Source organism: Thunnus thynnus, chromosome 9 (assembly GCF_963924715.1).
Source record: "Thunnus thynnus chromosome 9, fThuThy2.1, whole genome shotgun sequence".
In the NCBI taxonomy this organism is placed as follows: Eukaryota; Metazoa; Chordata; class Actinopteri; order Scombriformes; family Scombridae; genus Thunnus; species Thunnus thynnus.
In genome coordinates, this window is record NC_089525.1 from 5,688,879 (window position 1) to 5,702,358 (window position 13,480).

Here is a 13,480-nt window from a genome sequence, read left to right on the forward strand (position 1 = left end):
CTAGCTGTATGTTTGACAGCTACTTCAGTTAATTTGCCTGTTTGATGCTGTTCTGTCATTGTTTGTCCTCTCTTTCAAGTTTGATTTTTAGCATGGTGGGTTTTAAATCAGTCAGCACTACTCTTCAAAACATCACTTTTAGTTTGTTAAATATGTACAATGAAATGTTTCTGGTGCTCCTCAGCGGCCATGATTTTTTACACTGCTGTTGTTGAGAGAGGAATGAATTACAGGGAATTACATGTTTCTGTTGGCATACCTCCCACCTAAATGGATACAGTATATCCCATTTATTCTAAATGTGTTTTCACAGGGGAATCTGAAAGGCAAAATGTTTGTATGATGTGCATTTTGTAGCACAACAGTGGGACATATAGTAACTGGGCTGTACTTCCTCTTCCAGGTAGCTTTCATGCTGGGTATCACTGTGTGAATGCCGTTTATAGCAATCTGCAGCCATGCTGAACATCACCATACACAGCTGGAAACACAAGGTAAGAACCCTTATTTTAAACAAAACATAATTTAAAAAGTTACAGTATGTAGTATGTCGGGTACAAAACAAGTACACAATACGATATAAGAGTGCTGATAACATATTCAGAGATATATATTCCTAAAATAAAATATAAAAACAAAATATATCAGTGAAATACAAAAAATATAAACATAAGTAAAAAGTTAAATAATTATATAAATAGAACATTTCAAAGATTTTAGTGTGCCTGCTGCTTGGTGCATATCTCAATAGGATTGGATGTGGTCCTCACAAAGATAGAAACCTGCACATACACACAAACACTAACACACGCACACGCACATACACTAACACACCCGTCTAAAACTCAAACTGGTTCTCACAAAGATAGACACCCTGAGAGTTGAGCAGTGAGTTAAACTCGATCAAGACAAGAGGGGACCATAAAATGTCTGTATGTGAATGAAGAATTTCCCCAATGGATTAAGAAAATGAACATATTCTAGAGACTTTTTACTCACACTGTCATAGTAACAAATTCTTAAAGATTAAACTGGTAGATGAGTGACATTAGTGACAGAAATTCCATTATCTCACCCAAAAAAATAAATGGAAAGATGTTTCATCAGTATGTCAAATTTTGACCTTATTAGGAATACAAAATTTATTAGGCAAAAGCCATGATCTATCTTATTCCTTCCAAATGTGACATCCAATAGAATTGAGCTGTCCTTTTTTTTTGCTTTAAAAATATGATGAATATGTTTATTACGTTTCTTGTCATATATATTAATGCAAAAGAAAAAAAACAACAAAATAGCAATAGCAGTCTGGCTCAGTGTAAGAAGGGAATGACATCATCCTCCACATGCTGCCAGTGTGGGCTTCTTCTATTGTATTTCCCTGAGGCGCTCCTGAAGGCCTGAGCGTAATGCTAACACACACACATTTACTATTCACTGCATGTACACACACTCTCCCTCTCTGTCTCATTCATGTACTATCTATCACCCCCCCCCCCATCACACACACACACTCACACTCACACACAGACACAGATTGGTCTGCCACTGCCTTAGTCATTTAACACACACACACACACATACATACTGTACACACACATACAGAGGTTAGTCATATGGCATCGGCTGAGGTTTAGAGGACATGTCACTGTGTCTGAGTCACAGAAAAACTCATCAGTCACACAGCCGGACGTGTGTGGCCTCTGCCTCCGCCTGCTCACTGTTAACTGCCTCTGAGTGGGTGTGTTGTGTGTGTGTGTGTGTGTGTGTGTGTGTGTATGTGAAACTGCCAAGCCATTGGTCAGCCTTCATCCTTGATTGTGCACACTCCCATCTCTGTGTTCCTGGATTTGTGTACCTGTTTAATACCTCAAAATGTGTGTGTGTGTGATAATGAGGGTGCCCATGCATACTTGTGTGTGCAAACACTCTGGCTTACTATTCAGTGTGTCAAATCCCCCAGTCTCCGACAGTGATACCAATTGTCCAGATTGCCATGGTGCTAATGAATCATTTAGTTAACACAAACACACACACACACACACACACACACACACACACACACACACACTCTCAAATATACACACATATTTGAGTGCTTGCCAAGATATCTACAGGTAGAGATGACACCTCTATTGCCACCCACTTGACACCTTTTACCTTTTTAATTATTGAACTCATCTGAACATCTGTTACTGTCACCACATATATAATTGACTGTATGTTGAGTGAGGTGGGAAAACATTGTATCTCTCCATAAATCTACAGTATGCATTTGGCATGAAAATAAATATCATTTTAAAAAGCTGATATATCATCATTAGTCTATTGGCTACTCAGTCATATTTGAGATGTTTTGGTGTGTTTGCTGTGTGGCTTACAAGGTTAGCACAGTTAAACATTCACATTTTTGTCAAAGAGCAATGAAGCAGGAGCTACAGCAGGTGTGAAGGATTTTGAAAGTAGACGTCCCTCATGTAAGAACCACTCATATAAACAAATTCGTTCTCAAGAGGCACATACGAGTGATTTAAAGACGCCCTCCACTTAAACGTTCATTCATCTGCTGAAGGGGAAATGTTTCTCTGTGCGGGCCAGCAAGCATGATTTGTGACATCACAACTAGTTTGGAAGCCAATCCTGGTCCAACACACAAGTTACACAAATCGATGTGGAAACTTGAAACCTCCAGTGCACATACACTGAGAATTGACTTTACAGTGAATGAGGAGACATCTTGTGTCCAGCAGTTAATTTTTTTAAATTAAAATATTTACATAATAGATTCTGGATTTTTAATGAGTCAACAGTGAACTGTCCTCACAGACTGTTGTGGGTGAGTTTCATTCACATACATGTTAAGTCAAAACATGTATGTAAATGAAACTCACCCACAAACCAAGAGAAACATGTATCCTTATATGGCAATTTTAGGGGAGCTGATTATGTTAATGATCAGATCTCATGAATGTGCACCGACTCATGAAAAAGTGACATCCATCAGGCTGAAATCAGCGATTTATGTTGGAGTAGTTAAGAGTTTGTTAAATCAGACTAGGAACACTTGTACGATCAAACCTCACAGAAAAAAGTCAGAGTTTTAGGATAGGAATACGATGTTCTTGCACGAGGCCCATTTTCTACATGGACAGTTTTAGGTGACTGGAAGTTGGAGCACTTAAAAGATTTGGATGGACTTTAAACTCTCTGGGTAGATTTCTGAGCAAAGAAATAGCCACTGTTTTAGAAAATGAGATTTCTTGATAAAAAGTCAATGAGCCTGTGTGCATAAAAATGGAAGGAGAATGAAACTAAGCTAAAGATTATAATTGGTTAAAAAAAACTGATAATACATTAAGCAATTTACATTTAGAGATCATTTTGGATGAATATGGCAAATGTGGCACAGTGTTTTGCTCATAATTGTAATGCCGAAGCAAAACAGTCTGAGCAGTGAAGCAAGAACTGTTGAGACTTATGGGTAATTTAGTATTTAGAGCAATCCACTATAGCAACATAATGGAAAAAGAAGAACTTTTCTTACAGAGTATTGTAAAATTATCCAGGAGCCTTGAGTGCCTTTATTTGGGGGAACATTTAAGATATCCTGTGGATACACAATGCATTTTGGTGAGAAACACTAAATGTTAACATAATTCTTTTTGATTAAGAGAAGACTAAACAGACTGTCTACTGTCTTGATATCATTAAAAGAAGACTGAAATGGGAAATCTCAGTGTAGAAAAAATACATCTGCAATCCTTTTTACAAAACAGTGTGAACATTACTTTTGTAGTCGTCCACAAGGTTACATATGATTTGAGGATCGACAGTACTGAGATTAATGACAAGCACATGTTATTGATTGTTCTAAAGATTCAATTATCTGTGTTTTAGTGCCCATTTTGTAATATGTCTTCATGTTAGACAATGCATGCCTGTCTTTATCTTGTTAAATGGTTGATGGACTATGAGAGCACCAGGGACAGGATTTAATCATTGTATCCCTGACAAGGTCTGATATGCTGTGTTTTATAATATGTTAGAGTGTAGTCAATAAACTTAAATCAGCAGCAGGAACTTCATCATCTAAGGAGAAACACATCAGAGAAAGTTTCCATTTCCAGCTTGAGCTTTTTACCCTCCAGCATTTCCACTCAATTTAAGTCTTTATCCCATCATTGTTACAAATCACACTACGCTGTTTGTATCTGTTCAAGTAAAGCTCAAGGAGCAACATGGGCTTCAAAAGAAAAAAATACTGCCAACTATCCAATGGTCTAAAAAATGATTTATACAAAGGACAAAATGTGAAATAGCTGCAACAAGCTCACATAAAGGGGATCTTACTCTGAACCACTAGACTGGATAGAAAATGACAACACTGTATCTGCAATTTCTTCCCAAATTTTGTATTTCTGATTACCTTATTAACTGTGGTTTCTTTTAAAAGATGCAGGCTGAATATATTACAAACTATGAACTGGTGAACTAAATTGGGAGCAAGTGGAGTGTAAAATATGTTTAGCATAGAAAATAAATTCTTTGTTTTGCAGTGTGGGTTCGAATATCACAAGAAAGCACAATAGCACCTCTAATAACCCAACAGGCCACAATAGCAGTCAGTGCGTGCATGTTTGTGTTGAGGTGGGGAAGTTATTGCAAAAGAAAATCTCTTATCTTGTTATTTTGTGAGGTCAGTGTCAGTGGGTATCACAGTACAAACTGTTTCTGGAGTGTGTTGGTCTGAGGGACAATTTTGAGTATTTTCACATTGGCTGAAAAACATATTTGACTAAAACACAAAGGCTTGATGGGTACATAGCTTATTTGATGTGATCAGGGCTTTGAAGCCACTCCATTTTTTACATTTATTAATGCACTGTCAGGGGGTTGACTTTGTCTCAAGGTCACAATACATGTTCCACGTGTGACTACTTTATGATGGTGAGCATGTATGAGCAAAGATTTAACATGATGGTCTTGTCTGAACAAATATTATATGCTGTGACAGTAACAGATGTTAATGGGAGGACAGTAATTACGCGGTAATAGGTGTCAGGTCCGCCTGCAGATCCAGTGGCTGAGGGGGCGGCTGGTTATGATTAATTATCACATAGATGTCATGGTACAACATGTACAGACAGAGGTGAAAGGGATAATACATATATATATATATATATATATATATATATATATATATATTGTGAGGGTTTCTCTAATCCCCCTCAGCTGTGTATAGATATTTTAATGGAGAGTACAATCAGTCCTCTCTCATCTGTTTTTTCATCCATTCATTTTGAACGACATGGAAGAGATAAAGGCTGCTATTTTCATTATTAAATCATCTCTTGAATATTTTTCAATTAATAAAGTAATCATTTAGAATTTACAATTCATTTAAGGATTACACAGCTTTTGCAGCTGCTGAACCTGCACAAATGAGACAAAAAGAAAACATGTAATTCAAAAAGTACCTGCATAGGATGAAATGCACCACAAACTCCGCTTCCAAATAAATAGTATCTTGGTGCTCTTTTGCTATGTTGGATTTGGCAGGAGTGTGTTTGGTTATTAGTAATAATTAATAATTACAAGAGATCATTATTAATTATAAAATCAAGAAATTATTCATATTAATTCATAATACAGGGCACCAACTATTAGAGAGCCTCACACAGGGACACCAACTGTTGGATATGTGAGGAGCATGGCTGGTTATTAGCAATAATTAATTATTATCAGAGATAATTATTAATTATAAAAATAATAAAAGTATTAATTTGAATAAGTAATAATGGGGCACCACCCAGAAACTGGGACCAATACCCAAACAATAAGGTAGTCTCATAAAAGAGTTCACCTAGAATGCTAATATCTGAGGGATATCGACATTCACAGGTGAACTATTTTTTACAACCTGACTTTGTAGAGAGGAGAAGAGGAACAACAGGTTATGGAGAGTCCCTTGAGAGCACTTTGCGTGTGTCAGTAGCTCAGCTTCATCTTTGGGGAACACCCCCAACTCTGGGAGTGATGTCTAAATAAGGAAATGTGCATCATGTAGCAGGTGGACGTGACTTCCCTCGTTGAGACCTGCTGATAGACGTAACAGCAGAGCAGAGGAGAAAGACTGAGACAGCAATGTAACTGACCTGTGTGCTGGTATTTGACATGTTTTTTTTTTCTTCCCGAAAGCAAATAATTTAAAATATTTGTATGAAACAAATATTCGTAAAAAAAAAATTTACACTATTTGTGCTTTGCCGAGTAATGTATTTGTATTCGGGCACAGCCCTAGTATGGCCTTCCTGATTGAAAACCTTGACAATTAGGAGAGGATGGGTTGAATCCACTGACTTCTGGGTCACGGGCCACACTACCTGACAGGGAGGTTTCTTTAACATGTAAGTATCTTTTGCACCTTAGACCACACTACCTCCGTTATCTAGAAGTTCTAGAAGTGGCTGGAAGTTCCAACGTCCAAGAGCTGAAGGTTGCAGTGGTGGGTTTTGAACCCACACTGATAGAGACTGCAAGTAGCCTGAGACAACACTTTCGGTTGGCAAAGACTGTTTTCGAAGGTTAGCTACGGTGCAAACGTCCGACTGGCAGTGGTGGGATTCGAACCCACGCCCCCGGAGGGACTGGAGCCTTAATCCAGCGCCTTAGACCACTCGGCCACACTACCTCCGCTTCCAAAGGGGTCATGTTTGGCCCGTGGTATTTCCAAGGGAGGAAACAGAAAATCAATCAAGTTCTTAACTGTCAATGTCCATCGCGACATCAGAAATGTACAGTGCTGCTATCCAACATTACTGAGCGACCAAGTGTGAAGAGCAGGAATTTCCCAGGTGTCTCTGCTTTGACCAGCACTATTTCTAAATCATGAGAACTCAAATGTTCAACTCTGGACACCACTGACATCGGGTTCATGATCACCAGAGGACGTTGCCGGGCATTTAGTGGTACAAGTCTAATACATACAGAGGCCCTGAAAGGGACAGTTTAATCATCTTTGCCTGGCCATGTACTTGACAGGTTTACTTGAACAATGAAGGACAAAATGTCTGACTGGCAGCGGTGGGACTGCATGACATGAAGACTGCATGGAGCCTTGCTGGATGTCAAAAGGTATGATTAGCAGAGGATGGTTTCGATCCATCGACCTCTGGGTTATGGGCCCAGCACGCTTCCGCTGCGCCACTCTGCTCTTCGTTAAGGAAGCTAGGGCTTTCACCCGCATTTCCCTGATTTAAAACCCAATGTCAGAGCACCTGGAGACTTTCGGTAAATCAAGTGGACCTCCAAAAAGGAGGACCAGATTGGCAACTGCTCTTCCTATGCAAATCTACTTGGAAGCAAGGCACCAAAGTGGAAATGTTTCAATGTGAAATATGACCTTGTCATAAGAACGTGAATTCTTTCATTCTGAAAACACTGATGGAAAAGCGCTGAGTAGGTGCACATTCCGGTTTAAGACTTGATAGGCTTCCCTGTAACGGTATGCGCAGTCAAGGAATTACACGAGACCTTGCTGGGAATTTCCAATGACTTTGCCCATCTTCTGCCCCGCCGTTATCCTGTGTTTATGGCTAGAAATTCCAACTTCCAAGAGCTGAAGGTCGCAGTGGTGGGTTTTGAACCTACACTGATAGAGACTGCAAGTAGCCTGAGACAACACTTTCAGTTGGCAAAGACTGTTTTCGAAGGTCAACTGACAGGTGAGGTGCAAACGTCCGACTGGCAGTGGTGGGATTCGAACCCACGCCCCCTGAGGGACTGGAGCCTTAATCCAGCGCCTTAGACCACTCGGCCACACTACCTGACAGGGAGGTTTCTTTAACAGCTGAGATCTTTCGCACCTTCCTGCCATGATGCTCAGTTTAGGGAGAGAAACTCCAAATACCAGGAGCTAAATATGGCAGTGGTGGGATTTGAACCCACGCCTCCATAGAGACTGGAGCCTAAATCCAGCGCCTTAGACCACTCGGCCACACTACCTCCGCTTCCAAAGGGGTCATGTTTGGCCCGTGGTATTTCCAAGGGAGGAAACAGAAAATCAATCAAGTTCTTAACTGTCAATGTCCATCGCGACATCAGAAATGTACAGTGCTGCTATCCAACATTACTGAGCGACCAAGTGTGAAGAGCAGGAATTTCCCAGGTGTCTCTGCTTTGACCAGCACTATTTCTAAATCATGAGAACTCAAATGTTCAACTCTGGACACCACTGACATCGGGTTCATGATCACCAGAGGACGTTGCCGGGCATTTAGTGGTACAAGTCTAATACATACAGAGGCCCTGAAAGGGACAGTTTAATCATCTTTGCCTGGCCATGTACTTGACAGGTTTACTTGAACAATGAAGGACAACATGTCTGACTGGCAGCGGTGGGACTGCATGACATGAAGACTGCATGGAGCCTTGCTGGATGTCAAAAGGTATGATTAGCAGAGGATGGTTTCGATCCATCGACCTCTGGGTTATGGGCCCAGCACGCTTCCGCTGCGCCACTCTGCTCTTCGTTAAGGAAGCTAGGGCTTTCACCCGCATTTCCCTGATTTAAAACCCAATGTCAGAGCACCTGGAGACTTTCGGTAAATCAAGTGGACCTCCAAAAAGGAGGACCAGATTGGCAACTGCTCTTCCTATGCAAATCTACTTGGAAGCAAGGCACCAAAGTGGAAATGTTTCAATGTGAAATATGACCTTGTCATAAGAACGTGAATTCTTTCATTCTGAAAACACTGATGGAAAAGCGCTGAGTAGGTGCACATTCCGGTTTAAGACTTGATAGGCTTCCCTGTAACGGTATGCGCAGTCAAGGAATTACACGAGACCTTGCTGGGAATTTCCAATGACTTTGCCCATCTTCTGCCCCGCCGTTATCCTGTGTTTATGGCTAGAAATTCCAACTTCCAAGAGCTGAAGGTCGCAGTGGTGGGTTTTGAACCTACACTGATAGAGACTGCAAGTAGCCTGAGACAACACTTTCAGTTGGCAAAGACTGTTTTCGAAGGTCAACTGACAGGTGAGGTGCAAACGTCCGACTGGCAGTGGTGGGATTCGAACCCACGCCCCCTGAGGGACTGGAGCCTTAATCCAGCGCCTTAGACCACTCGGCCACACTACCTGACAGGGAGGTTTCTTTAACAGCTGAGATCTTTCGCACCTTCCTGCCATGATGCTCAGTTTAGGGAGAGAAACTCCAAATACCAGGAGCTAAATATGGCAGTGGTGGGATTTGAACCCACGCCTCCATAGAGACTGGAGCCTAAATCCAGCGCCTTAGACCACTCGGCCACACTACCTCCGCTTCCAAAGGGGTCATGTTTGGCCCGTGGTATTTCCAAGGGAGGAAACAGAAAATCAATCAAGTTCTTAACTGTCAATGTCCATCGCGACATCAGAAATGTACAGTGCTGCTATCCAACATTACTGAGCGACCAAGTGTGAAGAGCAGGAATTTCCCAGGTGTCTCTGCTTTGACCAGCACTATTTCTAAATCATGAGAACTCAAATGTTCAACTCTGGACACCACTGACATCGGGTTCATGATCACCAGAGGACGTTGCCGGGCATTTAGTGGTACAAGTCTAATACATACAGAGGCCCTGAAAGGGACAGTTTAATCATCTTTGCCTGGCCATGTACTTGACAGGTTTACTTGAACAATGAAGGACAAAATGTCTGACTGGCAGCGGTGGGACTGCATGACATGAAGACTGCATGGAGCCTTGCTGGATGTCAAAAGGTATGATTAGCAGAGGATGGTTTCGATCCATCGACCTCTGGGTTATGGGCCCAGCACGCTTCCGCTGCGCCACTCTGCTCTTCGTTAAGGAAGCTAGGGCTTTCACCCGCATTTCCCTGATTTAAAACCCAATGTCAGAGCACCTGGAGACTTTCGGTAAATCAAGTGGACCTCCAAAAAGGAGGACCAGATTGGCAACTGCTCTTCCTATGCAAATCTACTTGGAAGCAAGGCACCAAAGTGGAAATGTTTCAATGTGAAATATGACCTTGTCATAAGAACGTGAATTCTTTCATTCTGAAAACACTGATGGAAAAGCGCTGAGTAGGTGCACATTCCGGTTTAAGACTTGATAGGCTTCCCTGTAACGGTATGCGCAGTCAAGGAATTACACGAGACCTTGCTGGGAATTTCCAATGACTTTGCCCATCTTCTGCCCCGCCGTTATCCTGTGTTTATGGCTAGAAATTCCAACTTCCAAGAGCTGAAGGTCGCAGTGGTGGGTTTTGAACCTACACTGATAGAGACTGCAAGTAGCCTGAGACAACACTTTCAGTTGGCAAAGACTGTTTTCGAAGGTCAACTGACAGGTGAGGTGCAAACGTCCGACTGGCAGTGGTGGGATTCGAACCCACGCCCCCTGAGGGACTGGAGCCTTAATCCAGCGCCTTAGACCACTCGGCCACACTACCTGACAGGGAGGTTTCTTTAACAGCTGAGATCTTTCGCACCTTCCTGCCATGATGCTCAGTTTAGGGAGAGAAACTCCAAATACCAGGAGCTAAATATGGCAGTGGTGGGATTTGAACCCACGCCTCCATAGAGACTGGAGCCTAAATCCAGCGCCTTAGACCACTCGGCCACACTACCTCCGCTTCCAAAGGGGTCATGTTTGGCCCGTGGTATTTCCAAGGGAGGAAACAGAAAATCAATCAAGTTCTTAACTGTCAATGTCCATCGCGACATCAGAAATGTACAGTGCTGCTATCCAACATTACTGAGCGACCAAGTGTGAAGAGCAGGAATTTCCCAGGTGTCTCTGCTTTGACCAGCACTATTTCTAAATCATGAGAACTCAAATGTTCAACTCTGGACACCACTGACATCGGGTTCATGATCACCAGAGGACGTTGCCGGGCATTTAGTGGTACAAGTCTAATACATACAGAGGCCCTGAAAGGGACAGTTTAATCATCTTTGCCTGGCCATGTACTTGACAGGTTTACTTGAACAATGAAGGACAACATGTCTGACTGGCAGCGGTGGGACTGCATGACATGAAGACTGCATGGAGCCTTGCTGGATGTCAAAAGGTATGATTAGCAGAGGATGGTTTCGATCCATCGACCTCTGGGTTATGGGCCCAGCACGCTTCCGCTGCGCCACTCTGCTCTTCGTTAAGGAAGCTAGGGCTTTCACCCGCATTTCCCTGATTTAAAACCCAATGTCAGAGCACCTGGAGACTTTCGGTAAATCAAGTGGACCTCCAAAAAGGAGGACCAGATTGGCAACTGCTCTTCCTATGCAAATCTACTTGGAAGCAAGGCACCAAAGTGGAAATGTTTCAATGTGAAATATGACCTTGTCATAAGAACGTGAATTCTTTCATTCTGAAAACACTGATGGAAAAGCGCTGAGTAGGTGCACATTCCGGTTTAAGACTTGATAGGCTTCCCTGTAACGGTATGCGCAGTCAAGGAATTACACGAGACCTTGCTGGGAATTTCCAATGACTTTGCCCATCTTCTGCCCCGCCGTTATCCTGTGTTTATGGCTAGAAATTCCAACTTCCAAGAGCTGAAGGTCGCAGTGGTGGGTTTTGAACCTACACTGATAGAGACTGCAAGTAGCCTGAGACAACACTTTCAGTTGGCAAAGACTGTTTTCGAAGGTCAACTGACAGGTGAGGTGCAAACGTCCGACTGGCAGTGGTGGGATTCGAACCCACGCCCCCTGAGGGACTGGAGCCTTAATCCAGCGCCTTAGACCACTCGGCCACACTACCTGACAGGGAGGTTTCTTTAACAGCTGAGATCTTTCGCACCTTCCTGCCATGATGCTCAGTTTAGGGAGAGAAACTCCAAATACCAGGAGCTAAATATGGCAGTGGTGGGATTTGAACCCACGCCTCCATAGAGACTGGAGCCTAAATCCAGCGCCTTAGACCACTCGGCCACACTACCTCCGCTTCCAAAGGGGTCATGTTTGGCCCGTGGTATTTCCAAGGGAGGAAACAGAAAATCAATCAAGTTCTTAACTGTCAATGTCCATCGCGACATCAGAAATGTACAGTGCTGCTATCCAACATTACTGAGCGACCAAGTGTGAAGAGCAGGAATTTCCCAGGTGTCTCTGCTTTGACCAGCACTATTTCTAAATCATGAGAACTCAAATGTTCAACTCTGGACACCACTGACATCGGGTTCATGATCACCAGAGGACGTTGCCGGGCATTTAGTGGTACAAGTCTAATACATACAGAGGCCCTGAAAGGGACAGTTTAATCATCTTTGCCTGGCCATGTACTTGACAGGTTTACTTGAACAATGAAGGACAAAATGTCTGACTGGCAGCGGTGGGACTGCATGACATGAAGACTGCATGGAGCCTTGCTGGATGTCAAAAGGTATGATTAGCAGAGGATGGTTTCGATCCATCGACCTCTGGGTTATGGGCCCAGCACGCTTCCGCTGCGCCACTCTGCTCTTCGTTAAGGAAGCTAGGGCTTTCACCCGCATTTCCCTGATTTAAAACCCAATGTCAGAGCACCTGGAGACTTTCGGTAAATCAAGTGGACCTCCAAAAAGGAGGACCAGATTGGCAACTGCTCTTCCTATGCAAATCTACTTGGAAGCAAGGCACCAAAGTGGAAATGTTTCAATGTGAAATATGACCTTGTCATAAGAACGTGAATTCTTTCATTCTGAAAACACTGATGGAAAAGCGCTGAGTAGGTGCACATTCCGGTTTAAGACTTGATAGGCTTCCCTGTAACGGTATGCGCAGTCAAGGAATTACACGAGACCTTGCTGGGAATTTCCAATGACTTTGCCCATCTTCTGCCCCGCCGTTATCCTGTGTTTATGGCTAGAAATTCCAACTTCCAAGAGCTGAAGGTCGCAGTGGTGGGTTTTGAACCTACACTGATAGAGACTGCAAGTAGCCTGAGACAACACTTTCAGTTGGCAAAGACTGTTTTCGAAGGTCAACTGACAGGTGAGGTGCAAACGTCCGACTGGCAGTGGTGGGATTCGAACCCACGCCCCCTGAGGGACTGGAGCCTTAATCCAGCGCCTTAGACCACTCGGCCACACTACCTGACAGGGAGGTTTCTTTAACAGCTGAGATCTTTCGCACCTTCCTGCCATGATGCTCAGTTTAGGGAGAGAAACTCCAAATACCAGGAGCTAAATATGGCAGTGGTGGGATTTGAACCCACGCCTCCATAGAGACTGGAGCCTAAATCCAGCGCCTTAGACCACTCGGCCACACTACCTCCGCTTCCAAAGGGGTCATGTTTGGCCCGTGGTATTTCCAAGGGAGGAAACAGAAAATCAATCAAGTTCTTAACTGTCAATGTCCATCGCGACATCAGAAATGTACAGTGCTGCTATCCAACATTACTGAGCGACCAAGTGTGAAGAGCAGGAATTTCCCAGGTGTCTCTGCTTTGACCAGCACTATTTCTAAATCATGAGAACTCAAATGTTCAACTCTGGA

At 43.0% G+C, this 13,480-nt stretch overlaps 11 non-coding genes across 11 annotated transcripts; all 11 read right to left on the reverse strand.

Annotated features, from left to right (window-relative positions):
- Positions 1 to 6,609: 6,609 nt before the first annotated feature.
- trnal-aag (transfer RNA leucine (anticodon AAG)) lies at positions 6,610 to 6,691 on the reverse strand. The gene has a single exon. It is a non-coding gene; the product is annotated as a tRNA-Leu (tRNA).
- Positions 6,692 to 7,744: 1,053 nt separating this feature from the next.
- trnal-aag (transfer RNA leucine (anticodon AAG)) lies at positions 7,745 to 7,826 on the reverse strand. The gene has a single exon. It is a non-coding gene; the product is annotated as a tRNA-Leu (tRNA).
- A 96-nt stretch (positions 7,827 to 7,922) lies between these two features.
- On the reverse strand, positions 7,923 to 8,004 carry trnal-uag (transfer RNA leucine (anticodon UAG)). The gene has a single exon. It is a non-coding gene; the product is annotated as a tRNA-Leu (tRNA).
- A 1,053-nt stretch (positions 8,005 to 9,057) lies between these two features.
- Positions 9,058 to 9,139, reverse strand: trnal-aag (transfer RNA leucine (anticodon AAG)). Its single transcript has one exon. It is a non-coding gene; the product is annotated as a tRNA-Leu (tRNA).
- Positions 9,140 to 9,235: 96 nt separating this feature from the next.
- On the reverse strand, positions 9,236 to 9,317 carry trnal-uag (transfer RNA leucine (anticodon UAG)). Its single transcript has one exon. It is a non-coding gene; the product is annotated as a tRNA-Leu (tRNA).
- A 1,053-nt stretch (positions 9,318 to 10,370) lies between these two features.
- Positions 10,371 to 10,452, reverse strand: trnal-aag (transfer RNA leucine (anticodon AAG)). Its single transcript has one exon. It is a non-coding gene; the product is annotated as a tRNA-Leu (tRNA).
- A 96-nt stretch (positions 10,453 to 10,548) lies between these two features.
- Positions 10,549 to 10,630, reverse strand: trnal-uag (transfer RNA leucine (anticodon UAG)). Its single transcript has one exon. It is a non-coding gene; the product is annotated as a tRNA-Leu (tRNA).
- A 1,053-nt stretch (positions 10,631 to 11,683) lies between these two features.
- Positions 11,684 to 11,765, reverse strand: trnal-aag (transfer RNA leucine (anticodon AAG)). The gene has a single exon. It is a non-coding gene; the product is annotated as a tRNA-Leu (tRNA).
- A 96-nt stretch (positions 11,766 to 11,861) lies between these two features.
- Positions 11,862 to 11,943, reverse strand: trnal-uag (transfer RNA leucine (anticodon UAG)). The gene has a single exon. It is a non-coding gene; the product is annotated as a tRNA-Leu (tRNA).
- Positions 11,944 to 12,996: 1,053 nt separating this feature from the next.
- trnal-aag (transfer RNA leucine (anticodon AAG)) lies at positions 12,997 to 13,078 on the reverse strand. The gene has a single exon. It is a non-coding gene; the product is annotated as a tRNA-Leu (tRNA).
- Positions 13,079 to 13,174: 96 nt separating this feature from the next.
- trnal-uag (transfer RNA leucine (anticodon UAG)) lies at positions 13,175 to 13,256 on the reverse strand. Its single transcript has one exon. It is a non-coding gene; the product is annotated as a tRNA-Leu (tRNA).
- Between the last annotated feature and the right edge of the window lie 224 nt (positions 13,257 to 13,480).